This window comes from Oryx dammah, unplaced genomic scaffold (genome assembly GCF_014754425.2).
Source record: "Oryx dammah isolate SB20612 unplaced genomic scaffold, SCBI_Odam_1.1 HiC_scaffold_29, whole genome shotgun sequence".
NCBI lineage: Eukaryota > Metazoa > Chordata > Mammalia > Artiodactyla > Bovidae > Oryx > Oryx dammah.
The window spans coordinates 109,057,273-109,081,229 of NW_024070213.1; the positions used below are offsets into that span (position 1 = coordinate 109,057,273).

General features: G+C 39.7%; 1 non-coding gene across 1 annotated transcript; it reads right to left on the bottom strand.

Annotated features, from left to right (window-relative positions):
* Positions 1-22,922: 22,922 nt before the first annotated feature.
* Positions 22,923-22,994, bottom strand: TRNAC-GCA. The gene has a single exon. It is a non-coding gene; the product is annotated as a tRNA-Cys (tRNA).
* Between the last annotated feature and the right edge of the window lie 963 nt (positions 22,995-23,957).

Genomic DNA, 23,957 nt, shown 5'->3' on the forward strand with positions numbered 1-23,957 from the left:
TCTGTGATGGGCTGACATGGTTTTTAACAGCTAGGATTCCTTCCACACTACCACAGCACATCCCCTGGCAGATTTCTGTTAAACAGAGGAGGTAATTTTAAGGTTTGATTAGTATAGATTTCTGGAAGTTCAGCACACAGAGTGATTGCATTCAGCTCAGCCTTGCTAGGATAGCTGGAGTGAGGGAGGCTGGGAATTTGATGTACTGAAACAATGAAACCTCATTTTGAGAGACAGCTCTGTTCTCTTCTGTCTGAAATATCACATCCACTTTGTATTTTATGAACAAAGTGTTTATTTGTTGAACTATTCAGGCAGAGAATTGATGAGTGGGTCCTAGGCCCACCAGCTGACTTGGAGAGCTGACATCTTCCTGGTCGTAAAGCTTAAAAAAGATTGTTGTTTATAGTCTATATTCCATAGTTTTCCATCTACTTAAATTGAAGCTGACAGAAATTCAAAGTCAATGCCTTCCTTATGAAGTGATTCTTTGTGATGTAATTACAGAATGAAATCTCTTGGCTGAAATAGGATTTTCTCCCCTGGAGATGACATTAAAAAGAAATAGAGATTACCAATAAACAGCCTGAGAACCTAGATGAGTAGTACTGAAAAGGAGTGAAGTCATTGCTTTAATTCTCTTGAACACTGTCAGAAAATAACATCATCCCATAGAAAAGTAATTCAAACTAGGCTTCAGGATCTGAGCCAGCCGACCAGGCCTTGCTGGAACCCCAGGGAAAGCCAGGTGGCTGTCTCCTAATAGATGATAGCTTAGGTGTACTTGCCCAGTGCCCAACACTGTTCTTCAACTCCTCTGCTGACCAACAAGGATGGTTCCTGTGGCAAACATATTAATAATTCCATTTCCTTCACTCCAGAGCTCATGGGTAGAATTCCCTGGCCCCCCTTGCATGTAGATGGGTCCAGTGACTGAGCCCTGACATGGAAAATGGGGGGAAGTAAGGAATGCCTCTGCCAGAACTGGCCTGAAACTCCTTCCATGAGTTCCTCCTATTGCTCTCTCTTCACCTTTTAGCTTCCCGCTGCAGAAGATCCAGAAGAGAACTCTGACAAGATGGGAGAACCAAAGTCTGGAAACCCACTGATTTTTTTTTTTTTTAATTACAGCAGCATCGCACAATGACCAGTACAGTCCCTATGAGCCAAGTCTAGTGGCTCCAGAGCCCGAGTTAATTGGACCAAGACTGAGTAGCTCACTCTTGCTGGGCCAGGTTCTAGTTCTCTGCACTGACCTCTGGAACTGAGGATGTGTCAATTTAGGAACTGGGAGCAGCCTCCTTTGGTCCTATGGAGGTAAAAGTAAATAAAACCAAAGTGCTGAAGTGAGTAATCAAGGCACGGTACCCGGGAGAGAGACCATGAGACCCCAGAGATGTAATTAGATGAGATGGAACAGCTTGGCTTCCTGAAAGTTTTTATTTCCTGGTTTTCTTTTCTCACTAATTAAAACTTCTAAGCCTTTCTTTCAGTTGTCTTCTTCTGATCGCAGCTGGGAGTTGGGAAAGTTCCTACAGCAGACCTCATATCAAGGCCATTTACTGTGCTTCCTCCAGAGACTAATCATTGAACTTGTTCTCTAGTGAAGACTCTAAAGTTCAGATCACACTGTTCCAATTTAGTAATTCAGGTACTTCTTCCCCACCAGCAGCAGGGAGCAAGAATCACTATCCCATCTGGACGGCCTGTTGCTTTATTTCAGATCACATTGTTTGTTCAGAAGAGCAAGGCCCATTAGCCAAATGAAGATCCTCTGGCTTCAGTGGTGGGGAGAAAGAAGGAAAGTGCTAAAACATTTTAATTACATTTGGGAAGCAGGGAAAACAGAAGTGGATGGTGTCTCCATGCATCTGTATGGAACATATCAGAGGCAGATAGAATGGGAAAATTAGGCAGACAAAAAGAAATAAGAGGAAGAGAAAACGAGGAAGGCAAACCCTGTAATCTCTCCATTTAAAAGGTTTCTTGCTGGCAGGTCAAGTTTCTCACTGATGGGACTTCAGAAAGGAACTAAGTGGCCAAAAAATAAGATTGTTCTTAGAAGCCTTGACCAGTTCAATCTTCTTCAAAACAAACTTCGGTTTGAAGCAAAGATGAGGTTCATTTTGTATTTGGGTTTGGAGTGTTCGGGGAGCAGGGGAGAAGGCCTGTGGATAAATGCAGTTATTTGTGAGCAGAATTTTTAAACTCTGCATCTAAAATGCTACGTACATGGGAAAAGGAATAGAATTCTGCATCCTGATAGGAAAGGAGATAAAAATGTGTAGACTCCTGAAAAGGCCTTTAGGTAGATAATGCAATTTTTAAATCAGTGGCAATCATACCAATCATGATTCTTAAGCCAGGACTGTGGCCGCTCTATCTTCCTGCGTGATGTTGCCTTTCTCATCTCTGATATCCCCATCTCTAGTTCATCCTAGGGTCAATTTCCCACAGTGCTACCGGAATGATATGTATACAGCATCAATCTGACTATCCATTTCTTGTGTAAAAAATCTTCAATGCTATCCCCCATTTTGTCAATAAGAAGTATCTCCAGATTGTGTGTGCATGCTCAGTTGCTCAGTTATGTCCGACTCTTGTGAACCCAGGGACTGTAACCCACCAGGTTCCTCAGTCCATGGAATTTTTCAGGCAAGAATATTGGAGGAGGTTGCCATGTCCCACACCAGGGGACCTTCCCAACCCAGGGATCTAGCCTAGTGCAATCACCCTTTACCTGTAGGTTTGAGCCTACATTTTCCTTCTTCCTACTCCACACGCAGTCAGACCAAGCTCCTGTCTCTTCCTCTAACATTTGGTACATTGCTGTCTTTGGCCACAGTGCCCTTTCCATTCCCCACACTTTAACAAATCACTGACAGCCCTGAAAGCATATTTTTAAAGTCTAATTTCCACTGTTAGTTCTTTACTGGTCTTTCCCTCCTCTTAACCCGATGGAACTTTTTTTTCTAAACTGTTAATGAATGTCAGGTGCCAAAGAGATATAATTGACATATTACATTAGTTTCAGGTGCATAACATTATGATTTAATATTTATATATTACAAAATAATCACCATACTAAGTCAATCACCATAATTATCTTTTTTTTCCTTGTCATGAGAACTAGATCTACTCTTGTAGCAACTTTCAAGGGTGCAATACAGTATTATTAACTACAGTCACCATGCTGTATGTTATATCTTCATGTCTTATTTTATAACTGGAAGTTTTTACCTTTTGACCACCTTCACTCATTTTGCCCACCTTCCGCCCCACTCAGAGCCCCTGGTAACCATCAATCTCTGTACCTTTGAGTTCCTTTTGCTTGAGTTCCTTCTTTTTTTTTTTTTTAAGAAGATTTAACATAAAAGTGAGATTATATGGTATTTGTCTTTTCCTGTCTGTATTTCACTTAGCATAATGCCCTCAAGTTCCATCCACATTATCACACATGGTAAGATTTCCTTCTTTTTAGTCTGAATGATACTCCCTATATACGTGTGTGTGTGTGTGTCTCTGTAACCTTTTCTTTATCTGTTCATCCATCATCAGGGGATGCTAAGGTTGCTTCCAGATCTTGGATATTGTAAATAATGCTGTATGAGCATGAGGGTGCAGATCTCTTTTTGAGTCGGTGTTTTCATTTCCTTCAGATAAACATCCAATCATCTTCTTTATAAGGAATCAGAAAAATAATCTTTCCAAAGCTACAGAGACATCAGGAGGAAGGGCCAAGATTTTAATCCAAGCACGCTGGCTCGAGAGCCTGCTATTCTTACCACATTACCTCTTTTACAATTTCTGCTCTGTTCATTGTTATTTGAAATTTGCATATGATTCCACTAGAGTACAAGCTCACCGAAGGCAGAGATATATTTTTCTCTGCATTCCCGTCAGTGATTAGAATATTACAGTGCATACATGAATATTTCCTCAATTGAGCTGAATAAAGTAGTTTGGAAAACTACATATGGAAGTATATAAGAGTTTATACTGTGATTGATTACTCCTTTGGGATGCTTTCAGTAAAGTTAGGCAGTCAATTCATAAGCAGTAGATCCAATAAAATAGCCCAACTCTGTGGATAAAAAAATAACTTATTTTTATCACTTTAATCTCTGTGGAATGAATCCTTTTTCTTACTGGGAAATATAAAACTAGAGAGAGGACTTCACTGAATTTAAAGGTAAAGGAATCTCTAGAAAAAAATGTGACCACATTCCACAGCCATGAAAATAAAATATTTTCAAGATGATTTTTTATAGCCTTTTTACTTTCCTATCTTACACCACTTTCATGGAATTACCAATGAATACTGCCTTAGTACTATAAATCTATAAAATTTAATTTCTCCAATGAACAGTAGAAACTTAAAGGGTTCACTCTAATCTCTTTGACCATCATACAAATGACCAGATACAGTTTTGATCCAAATGGTTCTGTGGGATTTTTACTATAAAACTGAAATGTATCTCTTTTCCTTCCTTCTTTTCATGCTTTCCGTGTGATGCTATTTTGTTTATTTTTATATGCCTCGTTAGCAGGTCTCAGTAGAACAAAAAGCGTGTGGTCCTTTGAATGATGGTTACAGTGGATGCTACCACTTCATTTGCAGCTTTTAAAAGGAACTGCTGATAAAAGTTACTTAAACCTATCACATTTAGTAAATGTTTCCTAATTCTGATTTAAAAAAATGCAAAATGAAAATTTAAATATAGGGGATTTCTTTGACTTACCCATTTTAAACTCCTAGCATTTCATTATACTGTTTGGTGGGACTGTTTCACTTCCTATTTACTTGACATGGGGCTACACAAGCATCAGAGTAGATGGCTGCTGTGCTCACTTTGAAATGATTGATTATTCAAGTCTCGCTGCATCAGAATTATAGCATGTGCGGGTGTACTAAGGCCCTTCAGTCGTGTCTGACTCTGCGTAACCCCATGGACTGAAGCCTGCCAGACTCCTCTGTCCATGGGGATTCTCCAGGCAGGAGTACTGGAATGGCTTGCCATGCCTTCCTCCAGGGATCACATCTGAGTCTCTAATGCTTCCTGTATTGGCAGGTGGGTTCTTTAGCACTAGCTCCCCCTGGGAAGCCCGAATTATAGCGCGTTTCCTCCAGAAGGAAGAAACATGGCACGTCAATGTGCCAGGGACAGTTTGCATTGCCTTTTTCCAGAGCGCTGGACCAGACCATTCTAAACTTGGAATACTGCACTGCCATCTGGGGGTATAATTTTAACAGTCATTTGCTGTTGAGCTGAGAGGAAGAGGTGAGATTCCGTAACAATCTGAAAAAATTGAGAGCGATGAGAGTGCTTCTCAGATAAGTGTGAAGTCCTGTTCCTACCCTTTTTTCCCCCTAAAGCAAAATACATACACGTCTAAATACATCCATTTCTTTCAAAATAGGATTCAGTTCTTATGCCGTATCACTTTTTTTTTTTTTTACTTTATTTTACTGCCTGTAAGTCAAAATTTGAACCCAAAGGAGTTTGGGGGCTCACCTAGCATAAGCCCCTCCTTGCAAGGATGAGGAAATGGGGGTCCAATATTGCTACAAGTTGCCCTGTCTTATAACTTACTAATGGCAGAGCCAAAAGACACAAGTCTCCTGTCTCCAAATTAAACGTCCTCTTTTCTGCAAGACCTTGTTCCCAGTAATACCAGGCCATAGAAGCTTCCCAATCTTGTAAAGAATCACTTGGCCAGTCTCCAGGTAGAAAAACACATGTTACAAATGAGTCAACAAAAGTGTTGATATTAAGGTACATACATACCTTTGGTAGAAGACAAGATATTAAGGTGGAAGAGTGAGGGGCACTGATTGACTTGTGTGCTTATTTTATAGACTGGCCTACTTATCCTTTATGAGCCTTTGATATTTATTTCCCATAAGGTTCAGAGCTGTTGCTGCATTTTAAAAGGAAAAAGAAAAAAGCTTTGGTCCTTGCATAGTGAATATTATAATTAAAAACAAAAAAAAAACTAAACCACATTAGTTTGATCTCTGCTTAGTAAGACAGGCAATCAATGGGTTATATAGAAAGTATAAATAAATCATAAATTAGCAGGAAGTATAGCTTCACATAGTCAAGTATTTTTTCTGTTAGTTTTTTTTAACTTATTTGCTATATATATATATATATATATATATATATAAGCATCACTCAGTTCAGTTCAGTTCAGTCACTCAGTCATGTCCAACTCTTTGCAGCCCCATGAATCACAGCACGCCCGGCCTCCTTGTCCATCACCAAATCCCGGAGTTCACTCAGGCTCACGTCCATCGAGTCAGTGATGCCATCCAGCCATCTCATCCTCTGTCGTCCCCTTCTCCTCCTGCCCCCAATCCCTCCCAGCATCAGAGTCTTTTCCAATGAGTCAACTCTGCATGAGGTCGCCAAAGTACTGGAGTTTCAGCTTTAGCATCATTCCTTCCAAAGAAATCCCAGGGCTGATCTCCTTCAGAATGGACTGGTTGGATCTCCTTGCAGTCCAAGGGACTCTCAAGAGTCTTCTCCAACACCACAGTTCAAAAGTATCAATTCTTTGGCACTCAGCCTTCTTCACAATCCAACTCTCACATCCATACATGACCACTGGAAAAACCATAGCCTTGACTAGATGGACCTTTGTTGGCAAAGTAATGTTTCTGCTTTTGAATATGCTATCTAGGTTGGTCATAACTTTTCTTCCAAGGAGTAAGCGTCTTTTAACTACTTATTTATTAATTTATTCATCAATATTTATTTATTCCTATTCAAAAGGGCTGGGTAATTTATTGATATAACCTAAAATTAAGTCAACTTTACTTGCATTAGAATTCAGAAGTCCTAAATTTTACTCACCAATGAATAGGATTTCCAAGGGTCTTACCCTTACATACAGGGAACATCTGGGGAGATTCCTCTGAATATCCCCATAGCTTACTATACTTGCCCAATCCTTTAGCCATAATAGATAGAAACCTTTCTCCATAGCCAAGCTTTTGGAATAACTGTTGAAGGGAAGCAGGGTTTGCCACCTCCAAATATGTCCTTGGGTATAAGGTTTTATCTTGGGCTATTTTTAATAAACTGCAGGCAAGGGAGAAGCTTTGAAAACCAAGCTAAAGTTACCTTTTTCTTGCATAAGGGAAATCTCTGTTTACAAAGATCTCTCCCTCTCTGTACTAGGAAGAAGAGGATGATCAAACCCTGATAAACTCTTATCAATGAAGAAGGCACATACTTAAATCTGCACAATCACCATATCCTGACTTAATGTGCTTTCCCTTGTAACCTCCCATAACTGCCTTCCCTCAACATCCAACATCCTTTGTCTTTAGCTGGAGGTGATAGTAGTAAAAGCATATTAACAGAATTAATACAATGCAATGGCCTCTTCAAACATTTTAAAACTATAACCCAAAGCACAGTATACATTGTCTTGTCAATCATACATATGTACATGCATTAGAAAACCTATCTGTTCATATGCTATAACAGACACCTGTTATATAATGATGATTTAGAAAGATGGCAAAGATGACCCTGTATGCAGGACAGCAAAAAAGACACAGATGTGTATAGCGGACTTTTGGACTCAGAGGGAGAGGGAGAGGGTGAGATGATTTGGGAGAATGGCATTGAAACATGTATAATATCATGTAAGAATCGAATCGCCAGTCTATGTCCGATGCAGGATACGGCACGCTTGGGGCTGGTACACGGGGATGACCTAGAGAGATGTTGTGCAGAGGGGGGTGGGAGGGGGGTTCATGTTTGGGAATGCAGGTACACCCGTGGTGGATTCATGTCAATGTATGGCAAAACCAATATAGAATTGTAAAGTAAAATAATAAATAAATAAATAAATAAAAATAAAATTAAAAAAAAAAAAAGAAAAATACCCAGAAAATAAAAAATAAAAAAATAAATAAGAAAGTTCATTTCTCTCATGTAAAATTCCAAATAAGAGGCCCAGGCCTGAAATGTTGACCTAGGATCCTTCTATCTTGGTGTCCCTCCTTCCTAATCAGACCACTTTTTCTCTAAGATGGGTGCTTTACTTCCTATCATCATCCCCACACTCAGGGTGAAAAAAGGCAAGAGAAAGACACACCTATGTTCTTAAAAGGCATGCCACAGAAGGTACAGTTACACACAGACATCAGTTCATACCCCACAGGCAGGACTTGGCCAGGTGCCACATCCAGATGCAAAAGGGACTGGAAAATGTAGGCCTCAGTTGGGTAGACGTGTGCCAAAATAATATTCTATTATATGTAAAAAGCTGTGTTAGGTAGGGTAACACTAGCTGCTGTTTTAAAAAGAGGGAGAGAAAGAGGTGCCCCTCCAAATGCAAAATAGGTCAAACACAATAAAAATGTACTTCCCATTTATGTGTGGCCCATATTTAGAAACTAGTTGAAAGATGGCTCTGCCATCTTCAATATATAGATTCTACTGCTGGGGGTACGGGAAGGATTATATCTCCTTTCCAGCCATGGGATAGTGAGGAAAGAGGATGAAAAAGGTATTTGTGTTTCTTAACTTGGCCAAGAAATGACAGACTCCATGTGTCACAGGGGCTTGTATTCATTAGCAAGTTGTTAAATGATCTCATTTAGGTACAAGAGGACTAGAAAATATAGTCCCTGGATAAGCATCCGCTTCCCAAGATCAACACTCTACTATACATGGGAACATGGATTTCAGTGGAAAGGGAGTTTTCTTTGTAACAGAAAGTAGATGTCTTTGTCCTCATGACCCATTCAGGTCACAGTTGCCTTTACTTTCATAGTTAGACTAGGTTCCTGTCCTCCCTCTCTGCAAGAGGGACAACCCCAAAGTCCCATCTGGGTCATGCATCCTGTTCCAAGTCTAGCATCTCTGGGTAATGTGCATGTCTATCAAAACCGGCAGTGGTTTTTCATGACGTCTAGAAGCCAAAATGGAGTTATCTGTCCCCATCTCCAACCTAATATAAAGTGCTGATAAGAAAAGAACACATTAAAAAAAAAGAAAAAAACTCAGCTCTGAAAAGAGAGGAACAAGAATAGCTCACAGTAACTGGACTCAGCACCATGGAATAATTTCCTATGTTAATATGCTACCTAGCAGCTCTTGACTCCACTCTTTGGGCCATACCTCCTTGATCAGTGTCCTGACAGTGTCTGATTTTGTCTTCAGATAAGTTTTTATATGGCCACATACCAAGTATGCATTGGAGAATGTTCCCAGCTTGGGGACTGCAGAATGTTGGTACTCTGATTCCTGCTGGCAAGACAGACAGGTTTTAGGAGACAAAGTTTGCTTTAAGGGGTGAAAAGTAACAGAAGTCTACAAGTCTGGCTCATGATTTCTTTGGTAACATATTGTAGCAAAAATTTTAGAGGGTCCCTGGACTCATTTCCATTAATTCTAACTGCAAACGAATAAAGACTAAATTATCATCTGTATGTTAGCTCTTTAGCCAAAATTCTGGCCTTTTGTTTACTTGCCTCTGCGCCCTGTCATTCACTCTCTTGCTCAATTTAATAGTGGCCACCTTGAGGCCAAATAAAACAATTGGCTTCAGTAGGAAGCAAAGGTCCTTAATCTAATGTTCCCCCTGGGCTGGCTCCTATTGTCTGGTAGTCCTAATGGTTTGTCCAGTCTTATCTCCTGCTAAGACTGTTTCTGGAGTTAGAGACTCATTTGATCACTACCTCAGTTTGGGCACAAACACCTTTGTTTCTTGTCAGGACTGATTTTTAAAACCCTGTATTTTAAGACTCTCAGTCCATTTAGTTTGCAGGCCAAAGAAACAGAAAGCCTACCTTCCCAGAGCCTCACTCTATTTTTTTTTTTTTTTTTTACTCCTTGCTTGTTCTAAGTTCAAGTCACCTCTGTGATAGGCCTTGTCAATGGCAAACTTAAATATATATATATATGAAAAAAAATAGCCAATAGGCAAGAAGAATATGTATCAAAGGCTTGACTGGCACATGGTCTTATATACAAGATCTGTCCACATGAAATGTGGTCGATGTTTCACCACGACACACTTATTATCAACAGCTTTCCAGTCCAATATTTGTGTCTTCATTCCATTCCATCCAATAACGAAGCCGTGTACTATCTTTAGGTGCTGTCCCTATCGTCCCATCCCTGCCTCCCATGTGTGTGTGTTGGTTACTCAGCTGTGTTTGACTCTGCAACCCCATGGACTGTGGCCCATCAGCCTCCTCTGTCCATGGATTTTCCAGACAAGACTACTGGGGTGGGTAGCCATTTCCTTCCCCAGGGGATCTTCCCAACCCAGGGATCGAACTGGCATCTCCAGCATTCCAGACAGATCCTTTACTATCTGAGCCACCAGTTGGAATACCAATTCAATCACGGTCAGAAAGAATCTGAAATAATAAAAGCTGAAGCAGGAGATGTGCTTATTTATCTCTTCATTAGGAGACACTGAGGAAGTCCAGGGCTGATATGAAAGTCCTGTAACCATTAGGGGTGCAGGCTCATTTAACTTCCTTGTCTGCTGCTGCTGCTAAGTCGCTTCAGTCGTGTCCAGCTCTGTGCGACTCCATAGACAGCAGCCCACCAGGCTCCCCCGTCCCTGGGACTCTCCAGGCAAGAGTACTGGAGTGCGGCACCATTGCCTTCTCTGAACTTCCTTGTCTACAATATGTGATTTCTATTTAGTGCTTTGGCTACGCCAGCTGTCACCAATGTTTGTTTTCCAGCTAAGGGAGGAGTCAGAGGAAGGAAGAGGTCCCATTTCATTCCCTCAAAGACTCAATCCCAAAGCAGGGCACTGCACTTATCCCTTTAGCCAGAATTAGATTGCAAAACAGGAAAAGAAATCTTATCTTCAACTTACCTGAGATTTACCTACTGGGACCATGTAAATTACACTGACCAAAGACAAATTAACAAGAGAGGAAAAAAACAGCCCAGAAGTTTACTAATGTGTGTGTTGTGCATACACACGTATGACTTCCCATTGAGGCACAAACCCAAAGGACTGGTTAGAACCTGGCTTATATACCATCTTAGGCTAAAAAAGTGGAAGTTGCTCAGTCCTGTCCAACTCTTTGCAACCCCATAGACTACACAGTCCATGGAATTCTGCAGGCCAGAATACTGGAGTGGGTAGCCTTTCCCTTCTCCAGGGGATCTTCCCAACCCAGGAATCGAACCCAGGTCTCCTGCAATGCAGGTGGATTCTTTACCAGCTGAAACACAAGAGAAGCCCAAAGGCTAAACAAAGGAAAAGGAGCTTCTGCTTTGAGTTAGGGCAGGTGGATTAAGAGAAGGTGACCAGACAAGTAGAGTAAACGGGGTTGTTTTTAAGCCCTGTTGTGCAGATGTAAGTGGGTGCCTCCGCACTGGATGGGTTGTTAGGAGTTCTCTTCTTCCTTATATGTGAGAGGGAGGCATCTTTCACAAATGGAAATTTCCTTTACAAAGGGAAAAACAGGCACCCTGTCTTTAGAGCTTTTACTGCCTCTCCTGGTTTTCAGAGGCCTTCAGCTCAGAATAAAACTGGCATATTTTGTGGAGGCATATTCTGTTACCCTTCAAAGTTATATGACCACGTTGCTAGAGGATAACTGTGAAAAATAGTTAAAATGCAGTTGCTTATCATTTGAGAAAAGAATAGGTATCTGGAGAAAATGCAGCAGTCTTTTCCATTCATTTGTATGTATAACTGAAAGAAAAATTTAACAAGAAACCTACTCTGTTTGTAACACCTTGTGATATTTCCTATTAGTCTATTCCAATAAAAGTGATATTCAAGCCCACAAATTAATTTCTCCATTCATTAACGCATCAAAACCAGTTTTAAATCCCTGGGTTTAGAAGGCAGATTTAAGTTCTACATCCATCAGTCTACTTCTGCATCCTAGATTTCTAAAGGAGGCTTATATTTGGAGATAATCTCAGGGATAGGATACTGTCAGGAACAGAAAACAAACCAACTCCTAGATATACGACAAAAAAAACAAGGACAAAGGAGAACAAAGGGGAAATTAAACTCCCAACAGCCTTTAACTGGAGACTTAAGTCTTTCACAATCAGAGATAAAAAGCTCAGAGATCCAAGCACCTGCAGGTTTTAACAGATGACTCTGAATACTTTCAGCGGGATTCATACCCTGCAGGATTAACTATAGTCTACTACTTTGCTATTCAAAATAAATAATAATACCCCATTACCATACCTCAAATTCTAAGGATCTCTCTGAGCTCACAGTCACACCCTTTTCAGACTGCATTTATCCCCAGCACATGACTAGGTTAGGAAAAAGCAGCTGCCTTTTTCTTAGCACAGGTCTGAGGGTGTACTCCATATGGCTTCGCAGTAGAAAAAAAATAAATGTACATCTTTAAAAAGTGAATTACTTTCCTTTTATAAAGTTGGGGTTTTTTTTTTTAATTTCCATTTTGGAATTACATGAAATCTGGAGGAAAATAAACACTGATTCTCAGTGGATAAAAATTTTAACAGTGAACAAGGTTTTGCAAGTGTTCAAACAAAAATGAATCTGAGACAAAGCTTTACTTTAAAAATGTGGTTTGAGGCAATACACTGACTCTTCAGAGAAGGTGGTGGTGCTAAACTTTGATGCCTCTGGTTTTTTCATTAATTATTATTATTTAAATAAAATTGCTTGTAAAATAGCAATATGCCATTGAGTTTTCATTACAGAAATAACAAACCCAACCTCCCATTAGTATTTCCAAAGCAAATATAAAATAGTAAATTCATTTCAGAGTAATCAGGAGTTATTCAGCCTAATGTGACAACCTAACAAAGACCCTATGTTCCTCCTCCAACCACATCAAACCCTGTAATGAGGACGATAACACATTTGCCACGTTCTACTTTCTGCTCAATCACATTCCATAATTGATTATCACTAATCTGATATCTCCAGTATTTTGGCATAAAACATTATAATATCTGAAACAAATTTACCAGTGTTGTCATTACAAGATGATATCTCATAAAGTGCATGCTAAGTTGCCCAACCCCATAGACTGTAGTCTGCCAGGCTCCTATGTTCATGAGATTCTCCAGGCAAGAATACTGAAGTGGGTTGTCATACCCTCCTCCAGGGGATCGTCCCGATCCAGGGATCAAACCCTTGTCTTCTATGGCTCTTGCATTGCAGGCAAATTCTCTACTGCTGAACCACCGAGAGAATTCTTCTACTAACATTTACTGAAAGGCAAAGTGAAGAAGTGAAGTGAAGTTGCTCGGTTGTGTCCAACTCGTTGTGACCCCATGGACTGTAGCCCACCAGACTCCTCTGTCCATGGGGTTTTCCAGGCAAGGGTACTGGAGTGGGTTGTCATTTCCTTCTCCAGAGGATCTTCCCGACCCAGGGATCAAACCCGGGTCTCCCAGATTGCAGACAGACGCTTTACCATCTGAGCCACAAGGGAAGCTGAAAGACAGGTTATTTCAAACAGATGGCATTTAAATGATTATATTTTAGAAGCATGCTTTTCTTTTATGTTCACCCTCTCCTTTAAACCTACCTTTGCCTCCCTTTGGCTTTCCAGGTGGCTCAGTTGTAAAGAATTCTCCTGTCAATGGAGAAGGAACAGGAGACACAAGTTCGATCCCTGTGTTGGGATGATCTCCTGGAGAAGGAAATAGCAACCCCCTCCAGCGTTCTTGCCTGGGAAATCCCATGGACAGAGGAGCCTGCTGGGCTATAGTCCAACGGCTCACAAAGAGTCAGACATAAGTGAGCTACTGAGCACACACACACACATATGGCATGATGCTTCCCTCTGATCACCACAGAGAGGAGTCGGGCTGACTTAGCTGTGTGATTTGGCTCATATGATCTGCACAGTAATCCACATGAGTTCAAACTACGCGAGTTGGTGTGGGGTTTGAAGCTATGTCCGAATCCCCTTCCTCTTTTTCTTGTACTTGAACTTTGAGTGATGCTCAATCAACCTAAACATGAGAGTTTAGCCCAAATTTTGGTCATGGTATCTGCTTTATCTGGAATGTTTCCCCTTTAGTAATCCCACTGCTACCTCACCCCTGCGTGGTTCCTGAAATCTCATGCTCACCTAGAGTTTGTCCTTAATGCAGGCACTGTAATTGTTTGCATTCCTAGCTGGCCTTTTGGATCATGAGTATCTTAAGAATATTGCCTCTCCCAAGTTCATCCTAATTATATCAGCATCAGAACAGTGTCATACATAACACCACCACAATAAAAGCTTCCTAAATGAACTCATAAACACAAGTACATGAAGGTGCTCATAATAGCCAGAACGCATGGTGCCGCGGGAGTGTGAACTGAAGCGAGGTTGGGGGGGGGGCGGGGCCCGGGGGTCAGGAGAACGAAGGGGGACGTCAACAAATGCAGCGCTGTCGGAAAGTCACCACTAAACATTCACCTCTTAGGTTCTGGCTCACTGGCCTTTTCCATGCTTCCAGTTGACTTGGATGCAGTTACAAGCATGCTTATAAAATACAGAAATACTGAACTGGGTAAACATTTTCATTCTATCAATTTGTAAAGATTGTGATTGTGCTCAAGCCGAGTAACAGGCTCCTCAAGTATCCGATACTGATGCTAAACCAAGTTCTATTTTCCTGACTTTTTATGGGCTGGGAGCTAGAGCACCTCTAATCACTCACAGTGAAGACTTCCTGGTGATGGCCATCTATTTTCCAAGCCATCCAAAAACGTTTCATAAGAGCCCAGAATTGGTCATTATAAAGCAGTGTGGAGAAGTCACAGAATGGCCCTTTGTGGTCTGACAAAACTGTAACAAAAGAATATTTGGTTGAGCACTGAGTTTATTAGTAAGATATAATATACAATAGAAGAAAGCAATAAATGAATTACTTTTTTGCCCCTCAAACTCTTTCAACTGAAAAAAAATTTTTTTCTGATTGCTAAAGCCTCTTCAGTTACAACTATCATTTATGTCCTTTTGTCTCTAACATAGGATTTAATCCATAAGAACTAAGACTTTTAGCATTTGCACTGAAATGACATGAGCCATATAGCACATAGCAAAAGGTACTCAGACAGTTATATATTACATACAAGAAAAAAAGGAACAACAATGGAAAGGCATACTTTGGTCTCATTTTCTCTGGAGGCTTAAAGGCAATTATAACTGTTTTCTTCTTGGGAAGATTTGCCTGGAAGCTTTTTCTAAGTTAAACTTGAAATAAGTGACATTCTTTACTTTTGTTCTTTGTAATATATCTGATATTTTTTTCCATAATATCAGAGAGTATTTGGGGAAAAAAATAAACCACAATAATTTGACAGAGAGAATCTTAAACTTATTCCATAGGAGTCCACAAGAACCAACCTAGCTACAAAGTCACTGCCGATTCTATATAGTACAAGAAGCCCTAAGGAATTCTACTCCACTTATAACCAGTTGCTTTTGCCTAATCTTGCACTACCCTATACTATCCTACAAGGTGGACTCAAATCGAGAGAAAAGGAACAGTCTGGAATATACTACCTTAGAATTAACCAGGCAGCAAGATAGACTTCAATGGCTGATTTATTCACTTGCTCGAATAATATTTACAGAGTGGTGTATGACACAAGGTCTGAGCCCCTGCAGCTCCAGTCAGTGGAAACAGGTTGCTTGTATCCACTAGGGGGAGACAAACACGTAAGACAATACACATAATCCATTTTTAACACTCAGCAGTCCCTCAGCGTGGGCTCCAAAATCACTGCAGATGGTGACTGCAGCCATGAAATTAAAACATGCTTGCTCCTTGGAAAAGAAGCTATGACAAACCTAGACAGCATATTAGAAATCAGATACATGTTTGCCAACAAAGGTCCATCTAGTCAAAGCTATGGTTTTTCCAGTAGTCATGTACAGATATGAGAGTTGGACCATAAAGAAAGCTGAGCACCAAAGAATGAATGCTTTTGGACTATGGTGTTGGAGAAGACTCTTGAGAGTCCTTGAACTGCAAGGAGATCCAACCAGTTCAACCTGAAGGAAATCAGTCCTGAATATTCATTGGAAGGACTGATGTTGAAGCTGAAACTCCGAAAAGACCCTCATGCTGGGAAAGACTGAAGGCAGGAGGAGATGGTTGGATGGCATCACCAACTCAGTGGACATTGAGTTTGAGTAAGCTCCAGGAGTCAGTGATGGACAGCGAAGCCTGGCCTGCTGTAGTCCATGGGGTCGAAAAGGGTCAGACACAACTGAGTGACTGAACTGAATTGAGTCCCTCAGCATATAATGGGGGCACAAGGATTTCTATCAGCTTGTCAAGAAAATGCTTCATAGAACAAATGAAATATAGAGAACTGTAAAAGCAGCAGAGAAAAGAAAGAGTTGGCCTTAGGAAAGAGAAACTTGAGGAACTACAATTTTGTTGATATGGTTGGAAGATGTAACGGAGGGATGATATGGAGTTAGGGTAGGAAAGCTGGTTAAGGCTGATATCACACATGCCTTTAGAAATCACATTAGTTTTAAATCTCATCTTTAAGTCAATAAAGAGCATGAACATAAATTAAAAATAGGTATGACAGGAAAACCCATTCCAATAGTCCAGGAGAAAGATAATAAATACTTGAATGAATCAGTAACAGTAAGAACGGATAGGAAGTGGTTAAACTAAGAGACTTTAATGAGACAATACATATAAGCATTAGCTTGGTGCCTGGTAAAGAGAAATGCTTAGATATGTGCTGTGCTCAGTCACTCATTCATGTCTCTTTGCAAACCCCATGGACTCCTATCAGGCTCCTCTGTCCATAGAATATTCCAGCTAAGAATACTGGAGTAGGTTGCCATTCCCTGCTCCAGGGGATCTTTCCAACCCAGGGATCGAACCTGCATCTCTCGTGTCTCCTGCACTGGTAGGTGGGTTCTTTACCACTAGTGCCACCTGGGAAGCACACGATTCGATACATATCTGCTATGTTCATTGGTGTATATTTTCATCCACAAGCAGATTACTTTGAGTAGAATCGGAGGCTAAGGAAAAGTCAGTGATTGCTAGGGCAATAATGACCACGGATCTAAGCACTAGAGGCTTATGTCCAAGTCCTGCACTTTGGCAGCATGAAATGATCCTGTTCTGGCCAAGCCCATCTTCAAAGTGTAAGCAGTATGGATTCAAGGAGACCTACCCAGCCAGAGTCTCTAGCCTTCCTTTTCTACATCACGCTCCCAGTAAATAGGAAACCAAATTCCATGCCCACGTAAACCTCATTTATCTTGTGTCTCTTTGTTGGGTTGATTATCCCAAGAACAGACTGAACCACTGGTATGCACGTCTCCAGGCTGGGGGGGTGACTAAGGGAGAGCTGTTTATGGGGGCAGGAATGGAGCGTGGATCTGTGGACGTCACGTCTACATGCAAGTGGGGGAACTGTCTAAGAGGGCATGCAGTGGTGGATGGAGAAGGCGAGTGGGCAGCAGGCTACAGACCAGGGACCCTGGGGCTAGGAGATGGCTTTCTCTGTATCACCACATTCTAGCAGGGATATATGATGAGTCTAAGAATTCTAAATTCAAACTTGGCTTTTCACATCATTATAAAAGTTTACTTGTCAAGACTGGATGGCAACGTTTTATTTAATGGCTTAACTTATGATATTTAAATATGTACATATATGACATGTAGACCTCTATTTTATACTTGTCCTGAGCCCTGGAAAGATTAGAAATGAAACTTGAATTTTCTTTAAAAACCTTATCAAACAAAATTCCTACTTTGGCAATAATTCAAACACTTACAAATACAGAAATGCTTTCACAAGGAGGTTAGGAATATTTCCAGAGTCATAGAAGAACAGAGATAGGAAATATAAAAGAAAGATGAAAAGATAGGAGAGACATAATGAGAAATGTCTTCCAGTTCAAAGAGGAGAAATGAAAAGAGAATCAAAATTTTCAAAGAAATAATGTCTGAAAACTTCTAGAATTTATAGAGATGCATTTCTTTAGGTTCAGGGAGCTTAACAGATCCAAAGCTAGATACATAAAAATCAAAACAAATGTTTTACAGTAAAAATGCATAAAGGGGGGGATTTCAAAGCAATTACAGGCAAAAGATGTAATATGCACATAGAAATAAAAATAGCATCAACATGAGACTTCTCAAAGCAACAGAGGAAGCCAAAAGACTTCTGAAAAAGGTAACTGTCATCCCAGAATTAGGCACACAGATAAATTATCATTCAACAGCCAAGGCTAAATAAAGACATTTCCAGATAAAGGTAGGTAGTTTATTACAAATAAAGCCTCCTTAAAATAACTTCTTTTTGAGGAAGTAAGTCGTCATATTGAAAAATATTTCAGAATCCAACATTTCATTTTAGAACAAAGAAAATTATAAACATGGATAAAGTAAATCTTGACAGTAAAAAGTTAAGAATCGTGATGATATGTCAAATTTGAGTAGTGTTATGGGTTGAACTGTATCTCCCCACCTCTTGGCATTCATATATTGAAGTCCTTAACCCCTAGTAGCTCAGAATGTGACCATATTTTGAGATGGGTCTTTACAGAGATAATCAAGGTAAAATGAGGTGGGCCCTAATCAATTTAAAAAATTGAGGTGGGCTCTAATCTAACAGGACTGGAGTCTTTATGAAAAGGGGAAAATTGGACACAGAGACATGCAAAGAGGGAAGAAGACGCAAAGAACGCAGGGAGAAAATGAGTATCTGCAAGACAAGGAGAGTGGCCTGAAACAGACTCTTGTCTCCCAGCCCGCAGACAGAACCAGCCCTGCTGATGCCTTGACTCTGGACAGCTATAGCTGCCGCTAAGTCGCTCCCGTCGTGTCCGACTCTGTGCGACCCCATGGACAGCAGCCCATCAGGCTCCTCCGTCCCTGGGATTCTCCAGGCAAGAGCCCTGGAGTGGGTTGCATTTCCTTCTCCATGACTCTGGACACCAAGACACAGAACTGTGAGACAATGAACTGCTGGTATTTAAGCCAGCCAGGCTGTGGTAAAAAAAAAAAAAAAAAACACAGAATCACAGTTTTGTAATGAATTACATAAGACTGATGTGGATGGTTTTAAAACTTTCCAAGGTTTAAGAATATTATAGAGATAGTAACATCAGATTTTAAGTACACATATGAAAACTCTGATGAACAAATAATGGGTATGGAGAGTGTACTTCTCAAATTAATTGAAGGGAGAAAATAGAATTTAAAAACTCAATTTTTAAAAAAGGCAATAAATAATGAGGAAATACCTAAAGGAAGCTAAAACATAGTAAGTACAAGTGAGACAGCAGAAGTCATTGCAAATATTAATATACCATTTATTTAAAAAAATCAAATGAACTAAAGTCAACTGTTGAATAGAAAAGATAGATGAGATTAAATAACTAAAATCTAGCAATAACTTTTACAAAATATATACCTACAAGTACAGCTGAAAAGTAGTTTGGAAAAAGAATTGTAAGAAAATTAAGAGTAAAATATTTTTAGGTATATAGTTAAAATGCCACAGCATATATTTATAAATCGTTTTTAAAATCAGCTTAAGTAATAGCATTTCCCATGTGGCATGTATTATTTATATAATAAATAGGTAATCAGGGAGAAAACATTCATTATTTTCCTTTTGTTTTAATATCTAAAAAACATATTGGGTTTCAAATAAAACAATGAGTTTCCACAAAGAAAAGATACAGATTTACTAGTACATTTTTTGTATCACATATAAATATTACACTCATTACAATAATAACTTTTCTAGCAACTTTGATATTCATTAAGTTATTCAGTTCAGTTCAGTTCAGTCGCTCAGTCGTGTCTGACTCTTTGCGACCCCATGAATCGCAGCAGGCCAGGCCTCCCTGTCCATCACCATTTCCCGGAGTTCACTCAGACTCACATCCATCGAGTCAGTGATGCCATCCAGCCATCTCGTCCTCTGTCATCCCCTTCTCCTCCTGCCCTCAATCCCTCCCAGCATCAGAGTCTTTTCCAATGAGTCAGCTCTTCGCATGAGGTGGCCAAAGTACTGGAGTTTCAGCTTTAGCATCATTCCTTCCAAAGAAATCCCAGGGCTGATCTCCTTCATTAAGTTGTTAGTATAGTGCTTATCTAGAGACTGCAAAATCTAATAAAATGTCAACTAGGAACATCTAAAATCCATATTTTTCCTTTTTTGATAAATTATGTTCTAGGTCACCTGAAAATTATATAGACATTAACCATAGATATATGCAAACTACAGATAAGACAGATACCAACATTACCATATATAGGTCATTGAGCTAGCAGCGAATTAGTGACTTCAAATGAGTGAACAGATAAAATTTTAAAGATAGAAAATAACATTTTTTGATTTGCTAGAAAGAAACCTTAAATGATCAATTTTTCGGATTGTTTTTGTATCTGTTTACCAAATTAAAAGACAAAAAAGTTTTTCTGTATTTGCAGGTATGAAGTACATAATGGAAATAGTGTTAAATCGTGATAAAATAGTACTCAATTAAGAGTGCTAAAATAAAAAAAGGAATTCTAAGAGTATCTGACTGTCCCACGTGTGAAGTGATGGTTTCATCAGAAACGCTATTTTGAATAAATTAGGGTAATCCCCAGCTGTATACAGGAGGAAGGCGGGAGCCTGTCCTGTGCATCACAGGATGCCCTGGTTCCTCTCATCCCCTCCCCAAAGTCACAACAATAATCAAAACTGTCTACAGACATGGCAAAATGTCTCTCATGAGGCAAGATTACTCCTGGTTGAGAATCACTGATTTGAGTATTTCTAGTTTATTTTTATTATCATTTTTTCTTAGTGTTACTTCAGTAGCCTCAATTGTATTTCATTTTACTAAAGGTTATAAATATGCTCAATATATAGGCCAGGAAACTTTAGCTAAGAAAATGACTGACACTTGAATGGAAGCAGTGATATCTATATAAAGCACATCTTTTCACAGTATTTTTAAAGTAGCCTGAAATATTTTTAGTTCTCTAATATGATTACTAAGGAGACTCATTAGCATTCTTTTTGGCTGGTTTGATGTATTAGGGATCTCAGTTGCAAATAGAATCTTAGTACAAATTTAATTTAAAGAAAGACAAGACTGAGGATATCTCGAGTAACCGGAGGGCAGCATAGCAGCTGGTCTGTCTTCTGTAAGCTGGGGTAACGCACAGCCCAGAAATACTCTCACTCCTCTTCTTTCTCTTTATGTGTCTACTGTATGCTTTTATCTTAAACTTTTTACTATGAACATTTTCAATTATATGCAAAATTAGAGGAAAGGACATAGATAGCTCACAGCAGTTCACCTATCACTTAGCTTCATCAATTAAAATATTCTGTCCTTCCCATTTCATCTCTTACTTTCTTCTTCACTCCACATTATTAGAACATATTAAGGCAAATTCTGGACTTGCTATAAGATTTCTGTAGCTAATATTTCTGTACACACCACTAAAAGATACATTCTTTTTAGTAATATAATCATAAAACCATCATCACATGTAAATTTAAAGTTAATTTATTAGTGTCATCAAATATGCCATCAGTGTTTAACTGTTCTTTGATTGGGTCACAAATGCTTTTTAATAGTTGATTTGTTTAAATTGGAGTCCAAACAAGTTCAACATTTAGCACTTGGTTGATCGGTCACTCAAATATGTTTCAATCTATAATAATTCCCAAATTCTCTTTCTTTCCATAATCTCTTTGGTCGGTCAAAGAAACTGAGTTACTAATAGTATAGAAATTTCTAAATTACATAGTTTTCCTTTTGCTAACTATATCACCTTACCATAAAATATCTCTCTCTCCTGTCTATATCATTTAATTTTGTATTTAGATGCTCATAAGACTTAGATTCACATTTTTTGGCAAAAATAGTTCACAAGTGGTACTGTATACTTAATTCTTAGTTCTTCTGATTCTTTCAAACCAGAAGCAAAAAGTGTTGACTAGTCTCTCCTATGTGAAGTTTCCCACCTCTTCCCTTTCTTTATTAAATGTCTAATAGTCCAAAATTATGTATTTTCTTAGCATTATATAGTTTTAGTGTGTGCAATTATGCCACACGAACTACTAGTCTTCTTTAAAATCACAGTGAGCCCATAGTCAATGAGTCTATTTTTTAATGGATTCTAAATCATGTCAGAGCACTATAGCCACACCATTGTGATAAGTGGATAACTTCCCAAATGATATTTGAAGAGGCTAAAACTCATTCTGAGGTATAACTCTTAGTAAATTTGCTTAGAACAAACGTGTCATGGCCTTATAATCTCACTATAAAGCTGGTGACAAAGCTAATAATAGTGACCCACTAGACGTGACTACTGCCTTAGACCTTACTAAGCAGTTTCACATCCTCAAGTTCATTCAGTCCCCTCGACAGATGAGAGCAATGCCAGCAAGCTGGCTGGTGCCTGGGGATGAATGTGCTCCTACCTGCCAGCCATCTGTTCTTCTCCTGTAGATGGGGACTGAGGGCGGTGATGTGACTGTCTCTCTAATAAATGCAGTGCTGCTACCAGAGACAGCCCACTCAATTTTAATAATCAGCTTTAAAATATGAAAATCGGAGTGGAAAAGTTGGACTGGGTCTTGATGGACAACACTATACAAGCAGATACACAGGTAATGTAGGAAATTGTTTTAATGATGGTCGGGATCATCCGCATCATATTACAGAAGAGGAAACTGACACCAAGCCCAGGAAACTTAAAGATGAAGCCATCGCCCATGGCGACTGTGTTTCTATTTATTCATACTTCACTAATTACTAAGATACTTATGATCTGTGCATTGCTGGTGGTGGTTTGGTTGATAAGTCATGTCTGATCTTGTGACCCCATGGACTGTAGCCCACGAGGCTCCTCTGTCCATGAGATTCTCCAGGCAAGAATACTGGAGTGGGTTGGCATTTCCTTCTCCAGGGGACTTTCCCAAACCAGGAATTGAACCTGGGTCTCCTGCATTGCAGGCAGATTCTTTCCCAACTGAGCTATCAGGGAAGCCTGGATCTGTGCATTAAGATTAAGTATTACTCAGTACAACAGTAGGCTGAGTGAGAACTTAAACATTCAAAATTGGATCTCTGTGAGAAAATCTTGATAGAAGGCCTGTCAGGGAGATGTATGTACTCATTCCTCGCCAGGCTGTTCCAAGACAGGAAAAATAAAAATAAAATGAACATACGGAAACTCATGAACAAAGGGAAGATTATTTAACTTCATTATATTACATATAACTAGCCTTCCCTAATAGGTCAGTTGGTAAAGAATCCGCCTGCAATGTAGGAGACCCCAGTTCGATTCCTGGGTCAGGAAGATCCGCTGGAGAAGGGATAGGCTAACCACTGCAGTATTCCTGGGCTTCCCTTGTGGTTCAGCTGGTAAAGAATCCACCCACAATGTGGGAGATCTTGTTTCTATCCCTGGGTTGGGAAAGATTCCCTGGAGAAGGGAAAGGCTACCCACTCCAGTATTCTGGCCTGGAGAATTTCATGGACAGTCCAAGGGGTGGCAAAGAGTCGGACACGACTGAGCAACTTCGCTGTATGTAGGTCAAGGTGAAATGTGATAAACCATTGACACAAACAACTAAGATAATGAATGTTATAAATGCTATTAAAATGTTCTATGCAAAAACTCTAGCAAGCTAGTTCCAACCAGAGGTAGTTAGGACGACTTACTTCATCTTTTGTTTTAAAAGATGAATAGGATTCAGGCCTTCTAAGCAAAGAAAACAGCTTGAGCAAAATGAAGAGTTTAAAAAAAGAAAAAGTTCACATTTCTCTACAGGGGACAGTGAATATCATGGTTTAAGGAAAACATCTGTTTCTGCTTTCTTGACTATGCCAAAGCCTTTGACTGTGTGGATCACAATAAACTATGGAAAATTCTGAAGGAGATGGGAATACCAGACCACCTGACCTGCCACTTGAGAAAACTGTATGCAAGTCAGGAAGCAACAGT